The sequence below is a fragment of the Bactrocera neohumeralis genome, chromosome 3, assembly GCF_024586455.1.
Source record: "Bactrocera neohumeralis isolate Rockhampton chromosome 3, APGP_CSIRO_Bneo_wtdbg2-racon-allhic-juicebox.fasta_v2, whole genome shotgun sequence".
Classification (NCBI taxonomy): Eukaryota; Metazoa; Arthropoda; class Insecta; order Diptera; family Tephritidae; genus Bactrocera; species Bactrocera neohumeralis.
The window spans coordinates 19029761-19042458 of NC_065920.1; the positions used below are offsets into that span (position 1 = coordinate 19029761).

At 37.8% G+C, this 12698-nt stretch overlaps 1 protein-coding gene across 1 annotated transcript in view; it reads right to left on the reverse strand.

Annotated features, from left to right (window-relative positions):
- The window catches only part of LOC126753944 (FAS-associated factor 2), a 214147-nt gene that overhangs the window by 61601 nt on the left and 139848 nt on the right, over positions 1 to 12698 (reverse strand). The window contains exon 3 of the mRNA XM_050465727.1: positions 11297 to 11340. The gene's annotated coding sequence lies outside the window, so the exon portion shown is untranslated. The remainder of the gene's footprint in view (positions 1 to 11296; positions 11341 to 12698) is intronic.

Genomic DNA, 12698 nt, shown 5'->3' on the forward strand with positions numbered 1-12698 from the left:
TGACTTATTGTCGCGTTGCTGGCATACAGTACAGTGGCGTAAAGCGCATAAGTGCATGCGCTAAGAAGGAAACAACAGCTTCACATGTGACTCTATATGAGCTTATGTACCTAACTGGGTTGTGTGAGTTTTATATTAGCTTTTTCTTGGCTTCCTTTTTCTAGAAAAATATATCACTTTCATATTTATTAAATTTTCGCGCTACTTTTATTATTAAGAGGATAGTTGGATAAATCAACCTGTTTTCGATTTCTCCTTAATGTTACTTATATAATTTTACATCGGTTAAGTTTCTACCAAATTCACATGTTCAACTGCTATAGTGTTTTTCTAGCATTTATAGGGTATATTAAGTCTATTACGAAGTTCGTAACACCCATAAGGAAATGTCGAAGACTCTATAACGTACATATATATATATATATATATATATATATATGTGATTTTTTAAGAGCTTGTTTTTAAAAAAAAACGCATAAAATTTCAGAACATCGGTTCTTTATTTGAAATATTGGTTCATGACATTTACTTTTTGAAGATAATTTCATTTAAATGTTGACCGCGGCTGCGTCTTAGTGGGTCCATTCGGAAAGTCCAAGTTTGGGCAGCTTTTTCGAGCATTTCGGCCGGAATAGCCCGAATTTCTTCGGAAATGTTGTCTTCCAAAGCTGGAATAGTTGCTGGCTTATTTCTTAGAAGACTTGACGTAGCCCCACAAAAAATAGTCTGTTAAATCGCATGATCTTGGTGGCCAACTTACGGGTCCATTTCTTGAGACCGGGAAGTTTTCCCTCAAAATGGCCATGAAGAGCTGTGTGGAAGAATGTTGAAACCAAATGTCAACCGTTGCTTCCATTTTTGGCAACAAAAAGTTTTTGCATCGAACGAAGCGATCGCCATTCACCGTAACGTTGCGTCCAACAATCTTTGAAAAAATACGGTCCAATGATTCCTCCAGCGACACCAAAACATTTTTTATGCATGGGCAGTTCTTGAACGGCTTCTGGTTGCTCTTCACCCCAAATGCGGCAATTTTGCTTATTTACGTAGCCATTCAACCAGAAATGAGCCTCATCGCTGAACAACATTTGTCGATAAAAAAGCATTTTCGCCAACTTTTCAGGGCCAATTGAAAATAGCAGATCGTTCGATAGTTCTTGCACGAGCTGTATTTTATACGGTTTTACAAGCCTTTCGTAAAACAGCTGGTCGAATAACACAAGGCCAATTGCTGACGAATCGACATTTCACGGTCTTCAGCCACACTCCAGAAACAGATGCAATATTCTCCTGTACGCACTGTACGCATTTGTTTGGTTTTGTCCAATAAAGGCCGATGAAAGGTTACAATCGCATTAATTGTTTTTTTCGATTATGAAGACCATAAATCACGTGTCGAAACACATATCGAACGAACACTGATTTTGGTAATAAAATTATGATTTGCAAGCGTTGCTCGTTAGTAAATTCATGATGAAATGTCAAAAACTGAAGTTCTTTGACACCATGTCTGAAATCCCACGTGATCTGTCAAATACTAATTATGGTAAAATATCAAAAAAATCACCTGATATATATATGACAACGAGCTAATTCTGCTTCTTTTTCGGAACTTTCGATATAAGACCCTTATACAATATACATACATACAAACTGATCGATCAAAATCAATATATGTACAAATCTATTTGTACCCTTTTATGAAATCCAAGAACTGAAGCTGCTCGACCTTCCCAAGTGACGTCGCTCCGCTCTATGAGCTCTTGAAAATTTCTAAGAAGATTTGATGTTTTCGAGACAAGCTCATTGGGTTCGTAAACAAATAAAGTTGCCGCATTTACGACGAAGAGCTATGTACCTGAAGAGATTCAAAAGCTGCTACTTTGTCCAGAAAACACACCGGTTTGATGTGGTTGGTGGTTTAATCATCGGCTTATATTTCTTCAAAAACTATGACAGTGAGATCGTAACCATCAATGATGAAAGTTATCTTTGCACGATAATCGACTTTTTGATGCCTAAAATTTAAGCTCGTAATCTCGGCGACATTTGGTTTCAATAAGATTCACACACATCGCATCAATCAATGGATTTATTGAGAGAACACTTCGGTGAGCAGATAATTTCAGGTTTTGGGTCGATGGATTGGCCACCAAGGTCGTGTAACATCACACCGTTAGCCTTTTTGTGGGAAATTGCTAAGTATAAAGTCTATGCGACCAATTCCGCTTCGAATTAGGCCATCGAGCAAAACATCATTCGCCAGCTACCAGTTGAAATGTTCGAAAGAGTCATCGAAAATTTGACTCAGCGGATGGACCATCTCAGACGTAGCCGGATCCAACAGTTGAAAGAGATAATCGTCAATAAATGCCAAAGAATTTTCTTTCGAATAATGATAAACATTCCCCATTAAATTTGAAGTTTCTTTGCTTTTGGATATTCTCAAGAAGTCAAACGTTCAAGGTCAATGTCAAATTTTCGAGTATATTTCAACATAAAAAAACACCTTATGAGAACTAGGTGTCAATAGAGGACGCTCTAAAACCTAAGAAAATACTTCTCCCTACTTATCAAGCAGATACTTCAAAGGCTTAGAAATACATTGATGAATACCATTTCGATCCTACCATCATCAGTAACTTTGGTCCTAAGAATTACCAAACACAGTCTTTATTATATCTGCCACATTGTAAATAAAGGTTTGTTAGACGACTGCTAATGAACACTCGACTTGACCACATTAAATTTTACATTGACCCGACTTTCTAGAAAATTTAGTGTTCCACGGAGTAACTTTCAGAAATAGTATGGTACATTTACGTCAAAGTGATAGTGAGAAGACAAAAACGCTATTTTAGAAAAAAGGAATCAAGTAACATTGTAGATTACACACCCATAAGATAGCACCTTCAGAAACTTGGTAATGTGTGATCGGCAGATTGAAGAGCATGCTTGGAAGATGAGGAGACGCCAGAACAGTACAGGCCAAATGAGGCGGAATATCTCTCAAGGCTTCTAAAGTTTCAAACTAAAAGATATTGGATAGTTAGAATAAAAAAAAAAACTAAGAAATAATAACAAATCCAGCGGGTAGAGGAATAATTCTTAGTTGGAACTCTTTTAGGAGGACAATGAGTTGACTGCAGGTTTAGGTGTGGTCACTTGAGGTCCAAGAAAGTGTGAAAGGTAAAGCATAAATTGTTTACTTAGATCAGGAGCGGTTGCCAGGCTTCTGCATAAACATCCCATAATGCTTGAACAAGATCATATACTGTCTACTAAAATCTAGGGCTCTTAAGCCCAATAGAAAGCTCAAAACCGCAAAGTTTCAGTCAGAACTATCCAGTTCAAGCTAAAAAAATTTGAACTACAACTCGACTTTTCTTGATAGAAAATAAATTCCGTGCTGGATACCTGTATTTCTGCAATTTTTTTTACAAGATATGTGTACGGTTGTCCGGATCGAAATATATAGTATGCATATGCGTTTTTTGAGTTATCTGTTAGTCGACAATATTGAGCCAAATAAAAAAGCTAGTTTATGTATATAAAAATTCGTGACTTATCCAACAACCATCATACAATTATTTCTTACACGCTCCGCCATTATCTTTTCGCTCGTAAAAAAAGAAACGTAAACTAGTTAATTTTGCGCATTAAATGAGAGCCACGTATTCCACAAACTTTTGTCAAGACTTTATTAGCAGCTGAAACTTTTCCTTCCCGTCTTATTTATCTCAATTTCATTTGATGTGCTCATTTTTTGCTTTCTTCTTGCTCTTTCTTTCGTCTTTTTTTGTGTTTTGTTCAACGCCAACTTCCATTACCGCATAATAAAATCAATTTCTTCAGCGCTCGCTTCAAATGTCATTAAGATGCTTCGCTGCAGCTGTTCTGCATTTCTATTCTGTCTTCTATCAACTAAATCCTTAGATATTATCCATAAACGCGCACGAGTTGGGTTGTCATTGTGTCGGTCGTCTGTCATCTTTGGCTTGAAGTCTCCACTGAGCTCGCATTTCGCACGTTTCGTGTTGCATTTTTGCACTTAACCAACGCGGAATGCAATTATCTCTTCGCGTTGCGACGGACAATTCTTGCAACTTTTTTGACTTGTTTTCATTTCGTGAGAGTGTGAGCGCTGAATAGACAAATTGGGTTTGGGGAAAGTTGAAGGTGATCTACTAAGATGGTGGAAAAAAGTTTTAAGTTTCTTCTACTGCGTTTAACGGTTATCATATTTCAAAATTTGAAATTCGTATTTTGAAAGGTACTGTAGGAATGCACATAAATGTCAGAAAAATTATACAGTTATGTTGGAGAGTTTTTCTTTATCAAACGTTTAGCAAATGGGAATTAAACTGTACTGAGGTTAGCTTTAGAAAAAGTTGGTCATTCGAAATGTTATATGATCCTAAAAATTCCGGCATTTCAAACTCCTTACGTACAGCTGCAAACGAAACCGTTTTCGGACAAGGCAAAATAACAGCTCGTACGATAAGGAGTGTCGTGGCGCAGTGGAAAAAACAGAGAAAACAGACTGCCTACCTCACCACATTACAATCGGCCACAGCACCTGGGGGATGGGATAGATATCGTGAGTTGAAGAGGGAAGCGAGACGCATTTGCAGATAAAAAAAGATAGAGACCGAAGTGTGTGAGTATGAAGGACTTGATGGAAGCGAGACGCATTTGCACACAAAAAAGATAGAGCCCGAAGTGTGTGAGTATGAAGAACTGGACAAGCTGGCCGACAGGGGTAATGCTCCAAAATTCTACGAAAAGATGCGGCGACTAACAAAAGGTTTCAAGACCTGAGCATACTCTTTTAGAACCCCCGAGATGATATAGTGATTGATGCCCAGAACATACTGAAATTATCGAGGGAACGATTCCTTAACCTGCTGAATGACAGTGAAAGCATAACCCCAGGGGATGGTGAACCCGATTCCCCAATCGATGACGATGGAACAGACGTTCCATTGCCCGACCATGAAGAAGTTCAAGTAGAATTTACCCGTCTGAAGAACAACATAGAGACAGTATTGGACGCAGTACCCGCCGGGGAAAGAAGATAAATACCGCATAAAAAGATCGATCCTATAAATTAGGTTTAAGGACATGGGAGAAAAATGCTAAAAATAAATATTATACCATAATTGTATCGATAAGAGAGAAGACAAAAATAACACTAAATCTTCGTTAAACGCTTTTACCTCTATAAATGAAGCAAAAAACAATCCTTGAGCCCAGAGACTCGACCTCTCAGTTGCATGTTCCTTAGGATACGAACCGACACAAATACGAAACATTCCCTTCAGTCTGCGGATACTAGATAAGAAGCTTTCATGGAAGCGTAATATCGAGGAGAGAGCAAGGAATGCAAGGAGTGTTATATTGGAAATAGTAGAGGTCTCCTTCAAAAAAGTGACAATCCACTCTGATAGGAGGGCGACGATTACCTTGAGCTCACAAACCTAGCGTTAACTAGTTAACCAATGCCTACCTTTGCTATCTACGGAAACAAGTAATTTCGTTAGAAGTCTACTATGAACGCAAGACCACGGTCGAATCGTTATTAACTGTAAAGCCGATGAACTGACAAAGTAGCTGGGTTTTGAGGGAGCTTGGACGGCGCTGTGCTACCATTAATTCTTGCTTTGTCGCGAGATATTTTTGATCCAATGTGGGTCGCAAGAGGTTTGGTGCGCTCTTCACATTCACTAACCTTAGCTTTTCCCTAGTTGGAGCGATTCTTACTAGCTTAAACTAGCTAACACTTTCAGAAAACATCCCGATGAGCTGATAGGAATAGAAATAAAACGTATATACAGATGTTTAAAGGAGTTTTTTTCTGGCTCCATAAAGGACTGTAAATAATAGACCAAATGCGATCCCTTTATTGTGGTTCAGTCATTGAGCCTGACTTAACCTAACCTGGTATATAAATTGGTGTAAAAAAAATTTGGGTTTCATAAAGCTGCGAAAAAGGGACCAAGCAGTACAGGAATTATGTAATGGAAGAAGATTTGAAGGATTGCTTGAAATCATGGTTCTAAAAGTCTCATGACTAATAGTTTCCTAACTAAGTACTTATGTTATATTGTCTCTTCTAACAAGCAGTCAACGAGTTCGTAGTTTGGCTAACATATACCTTTGAGCATAATATGTTGAGAGTCGGAGCATTAGGAACAATTGTTTCTACTTCGGATAATCTTCCTTTTATAAGGTAATATAGAAGGCCTTATGGAAAATTTCTGAGGTGGATTTATGCATCAATTGATAACACTACTACATGTGACCAAACTTTTAAGCGGCATCGATATGGTTACGTAGATATCTGGTATGAGAAAAAACGGGTTAGATTTGAAGTATTGCTTTCGAATGAAATCAAGTACGTATTGTTTCCAAAGTGGCAATCAAAGCTCGTGTTCGAGAAAAAAGAAAACCACCATTGAAATTGATATTTTTTAGAGTAAAAATGTGGGTTAAGTTAGGTTAGGTAGGCTAGGTTAAGCGGTCGGTCTATACAGGTATTTCACTTCGACAGCTTAGAACGATTCGTTGTTGGTCACATATTTATTGAAACAACTAATGTCTATGGAGCTATGGCACCTGGTTTGCCGAAGATAAAACCCAGTTTAGTTGCTTCAGCCTTAGTCTTACAAAGGCTGGACAATGGACAAGAAAGTGCTGGATGTTTCCAACTCACCCTTTTCCATACTACTTTGACAATCAGTATTTGGCCTTTTAGCCTTACCGTATGAATGCTTACATGTTCCCCTACTATTGCGGCAAGATGAACTTTGCTGAGGTAGTTCAATAGATAATGGTTCAACAGATCTTCTGCGTTCTACTCTAGACCAAAAGGATCTCGTGGTCGCACAGGGTTGTTGTGCAGTCGTTGTGCAGGGTCTGCTATGCTAGAACCCAAGTCTTCAAAATCAACGTCTACCTCAAACTAAAAAAAATATTTCGTTTAATAGCCAACTAATGCAAGGGAGAATTATTTGCGTTTGAACTTATGCAATATTGCTTAGCTAGTTGAAACATGACTCGGCTAGAAGCATAAAACCAACTAAGTAAAATATAATATATTACACTGTCGCATATAATATAATCGATTAAACTGCCTGAAAAATTTCCAAATTTCAGAATTGTTCACTTTAATTGATTTATTGTTGCTTTCGAATATTCTCAGCATTTTTGGTGCAATAAGCTGCTAATGCCACTAAAATGGTATAAATTGAGTTGTGGTTATTAGGAGACACACACATGCACACATACATATAAAATATAAATATAAAAAAAGTCACACTCACATATACTAACAAAGCACTCAAGAGCTGGCTATAAAGCAATATTTTTCCAATCAACTGCTAAGTCCAAAAAGACCATTAGCCGAGAAGCCAATAAGACAATATATATGTTTTTACAAACCGATATGACAATATACGAAAACCGATAAGCCACAAGCTAAGCCAGCGACACAAGTAAAGTGACAGAAAAGAGAACAAAACGAAAAAGTTTCGGTGAGAAAAAGCCAAAAAACCACTTAACACAAATCAAGAGCAGCCAATAAGGATGCACAACAACAGTAACACACGGTAAAAGTGAGGGAATTTCATATGAAAACATTACGCTGTATGTAAGTGTTATATCCTGTGAAGATATGCTTAACGTCGTAGCCAAAGTGAGAAAGAAAGAAGCCAGAGGAGGTGTTATTGAAACTGCTGCAACAGCAATTTCCCGGCAGCCAACATTTAAGGCAATTGACCCAAACATTTATAAATCAATTAAGTTCAATATGGAACGAAAATTTATTGCACGCACACATTTACACATGCCACACACACACATACACATACACATACATATGTAAGCACTCGCAGTAAGGTTGCTGAAGTGGCAGCTGCATAAGTATATGTGCAAACAGGATGTGGCAATCGCTTAAGCGAGTATAATATGGGTATAAATATGTGCATACGTAAGTGCTTGCATGTGTAAGTGTTTGCATGGGTGTATGTGTGCGTCTCCCGCATAAAATACGCTCCCTTGCTCCACCACTTTCCTTCACCGAATTGCCGAAATAAACTCCAGCATTAAAGTAACAAGTGTAAATCCCACTTTCAACACTTTACCACAACAACAAGAGCAAGCAGCAACAACAACAGCCGCAAATCCACTACGTTTATTTTTTAAGTCGCACCAAAAAAGGCAACAACAAAATGAAAATTGATGTGAAAAAATTGAAAAAAGAAAAGAGGTAAAAAATAAACTCAAAAGTGGCAAAGGAAGTGCTGCAGTGCTGCCATATCGCTTCGACATGTTGTTGAAAATTGTTACGAAACTTGCCATGTAAGTACATGACTGCATTGTTGTTGTTACTGTTGTAGCGCCGAAAATAAAAAGTGCCATAAATTATAATTTAGACGGCATTTAACGCGTAACCCCGAACGCTTTACGACGCATTGATGGCCGGTCTGGCAGGCGGCAGGCAGCCTGAAAAGAGAGTGAGAGACGCTGCGAAATGAGTGAAGGTTAACGGGACAGTGGCAATATAATCTGTAGAGTCTATAAGCAAGTAGCAAGTAGCAAGCAGAAGGTGGCAAGCGGCAAGTGGCAAGTGTGGCATGCGGCAAGTGACCGTCCGTGCTGTGGCACGTTGTAAGTCATCAAATATTTACTTGATGCCATATTTTAGCTGTGGCAAGTAGTTGAAATGTCTTTCTTTTTGTTTTTTTTTTTTTTGGGTTTTCGGCTAACAAGTGCTCAGCGCGATTTATTTATTTCGCTTCAACTTAACTCAATGTGGTGATTTTCACTTCAAATGCGATTTAGTGGATTTGGGTTGGACATGTTTGCTCGCTCATAAGTGGGTTGGAGGTTCAGTAATATTAGCATTACTGTCCAAATAAGTGTCGAATGTGTTTAAATAAGTTGTAGATATTTTTGGATATTTTCTGTCAGCTTCTATATAGGGTTTTAATGGCGGAACTGGAAGCAAATTTAACTACATAGTGCAATAATTTATAAAAACAAAAACTCATAACTCATCAAATTTAAAGTAAGCACAAATATGTAAATTTCGGGATTTAAAAGTAATGGTTTCGGGATCCCGAAAAATTTCATTGCTTATAGAATGGATACCGGTGAAATGGAAAGTTATGTTTTACTATCAAAAATAATACTAATTTAATGGATAGATTCTTGAAAAAATTTTATTAAAATATTTCTAATTCATTCCGTATCAGATTATAAAGACTTCAAGATCTCGAAAGTCTCGGTGTAATTTAAAATGTGATAGGAATTCAATATCCTTTAGTTTAGCGAAAGATGCGCCCACTATTTAAATTTGCCGGTGTATGTAATGCCCTGCACATAAGGCTAAACACGTAGTTCCATATTATCGGAATTGCCCGAAACTGAAAAACCGATAACCCTGTTGGGAATTGCACCCTCTTCACAATTTTATACCAACGGAAAGCGACTCCGTTTTCTGATGCATTGCGCGTTTGGATCTCCAGTGAGCTAAGAAGCCTTGGTCAAGAACCAGAATTTGTGTGACTGCAAAATCCTTCTATTCCAGAATGAACCGTGTTAGGTTATCTGAATTACTTGTTCTTAGCAAGCTCTATCTCGCCTAAATTATAATTTTTCTGATTGAACACAGTTCAATAAGTTTATTCGCGGTGTGAGGTGCTGCTAAATATTTTGTCATACGCCCTTTGCCGAAGCTGTGTAGAGGAAGGCGGCTGGAATTATCTTGTCACTTTCAGCTCTATTGCTCGGCTTTTGCTAGACTGAGCCACATGTTATTATTGTTGATATTAACTGCCCTAAAATATTTTAGGTAGGGTCAAAACGCTTCGTCGATCTATGAGGTTGAATATCCATTCAAGTGAGATTCATCGATTTTGAATCAGCCCTACGACCTAACCTAATCTAGCCTAATCTTCCTTTGTATATTTCTTTTTTTTATGGTCTTTGCAGCATTCTTCAGTCCAATAGGTGTTAAGCCTAAGCATCTGAGCTACCTTAACCTAGTAAAGTGATTCAATAATGGATTGCCGGCCGAGCTATTCAAATACGGCGGCGAAGAACTGATACGGAGCCTTTTGGCTTTACGGCTGCGTAAACTGACGTTGAGCAATATCAAGCTCCGTCAAGACCGGGAAGGACCTCTTTGAGCCGCTCGGTACAAAACGAGGTTTCAGACAAGGCGACTCTCTGTCGCGCGAATTCTTCATCCCACTCCTGGAAAAAAAAATCGAGACATAGTGCTGAATAGAGAAGGTACAATATTATTCAAGAGTGCACAATAAGAAGCGAAAAAATAAAGTTTCTCTATGAACAAAGACCAAGACATCAAACAGTTCGCATTCGATCATCCCCGTTCTGTCAATATTTGGCTATCTTGGAACCATTAGGAATCAAAACAACGTCAGCCCCAACATCTCTTGCCGACAGGTGCTACATCGGACTGAGTAAGAAATTAATAAGTAAAGTCCTCTCTAGAGGAACAAAGACCAAACTCTACAAGCTACTCATCAATCCCGTCCTGCAATATGATGCAGAGGTATGAACGATGCCAACATCTTATGAGTCGGCATTATGAGTTTTCGAGAGGAACCCCAGTCGATCGAACGATGAGCTGATATTGACATAGTTCAGCGAATTAAGAGACAGCGGCTACGACTGGCTAGGCTATGTCGTCCGAATAAACGAAAACACTACAGCTCTATTTTTGACGCAGTACCCATGGGAGAAGCAAGACCTCTACTGCGTTGGAAAGATCACTTGGAATCACCAATTGGCGCCAAAGAGTGAAAAGGAGGGACTACTACGTCGAGCGCTCGGTTGTAAACTTGGCTTTAATCGCGTAAGCAGTGTGTACGTCAATAAAGAGGAAAAAGAAGATTTGGTTGAACTTCAGCTCTATTTGAATTGTGGAAAGGATTTCTTTCTTTTATTCTAACTAAGGGTATATATTTGAAAACCTCTGAAACTTGAAGAATGAGGTTTTCTTGATATATAAAATTAAACAGCCTATGAATTGAGACAAAGCAGAATGAATGGGATATAAAAGAGAGGATCTGTGGTACAAAAATGGCATAAGTGCTTATTTGACATAAGAAAATTATATTGAATTTGGGCATCTAAATCATAAATTTTGAGTGCAAATTTAAAAATCATCAATTTGTTTTCAATTTTATATTTCATAATAATGGCTTTTTAATATATTTCAATTAAGAACCTATATTTTATATAAGACAGATAATGTTGCACTTACGTTCTCAATATTTTCGTTTTATCACTGTCGAATTGGCTTAATATCTGAAAATAAAAAAGTAGAAAATGATAAATTTAATTGTGTTTGGGCTCAATTGTACTGGATGTTATAATGCTAAAGAATACTAAAAGTAATAATAACATTATATGCAAGTACTTCAAGCTGCTTTAAGAATACATTAAAATTTTATTAAAATCCCCACCATGAATTTTCACGAACTTTCACCATTCCCCACATTTCAACAGTATTTAAATATTTGGGTCACTTGGTGCGGAAATTCACTACAAATTCATTTCTGTATGTGCCTTCACGTATGTATTGGGGCGAGGCAAATATGTGGCTTAAATATTTGCAACAACTAGTAACAAAAATGCAACGGAACTGCATGGAATTCGCACTAATCTAACAATTTGTAGTGCAGCAACAATAAAAACACACAATATGGTGGCACGAATTGTGCTCATATTTTACAGCTGCGCTTTATTAGAATTCCCTTCTATTGTTGTTTTGGTTTTTGAATTTTACTTTCGCACTCGAGTAAGGCATACTTGTTTTGTGCGCTTAAATTCACAATTTCGCTAGATTAACAATACAAAAAATGATAAAAAAGGATTGCGAGGATAAGAAGAAAGCAATAAATTACATCCGCAATGCGGTCAGCGAGCACACAACGTGGGCGAATGTGTTATTAAACAACAACAAATAAAATGGAAAAAATACTTTAAGTTCGAATGCACTGAAGCTATAATGCCCTTCATGCATTTCTTATAACATAAAAGGCTATGAATAGATCTTTATCAATATATTCACCGGTAACTGTGTATGGAAGCTATATGATTTAGTGATCAATGGTGGAGTCCGGTGGAATATTCGGTCAAATTTATTTAAAATTGATGCCGGGAGAACGTAAGTCAATGGTGACCATTATTGCGTCATGATAACCGACTATTTGATGCCTGAAATTGAAGCTCGTGATCTCGGCGACATTTGATTTCAACAAGATGGAGCTAATTCCCACACATCGCATCAATCAATAGATTTATTGAGAGAACACTTCAGTGAGTAGATATACTTATTTACGTTTTGGGCCGGTCGCTTGACCTCCAAGATCATGTGAATTCTTTCTGTGGAGAGACAATTAAGACAATAATCTCACATGACATTATAGTACGTCAGAAAATGTCCTTAGAAGCAGGAAGGTAGTAGATAAAGCGGGTGCCGGAAAGCGGCTGCGTATATATTGAGTTCTAGATCACAAAGGGATACGAAATAGCTGATGAGATTGCCAAAATAGAGAAGTCTTTAAAGACGATACACAATGACATTTCCCAAAGGGCTGACGGACGCATCAGAGCGAGCGGAATGCCTTAAAAACATGCAGGGTCGTTAAGATCTTGTGCAA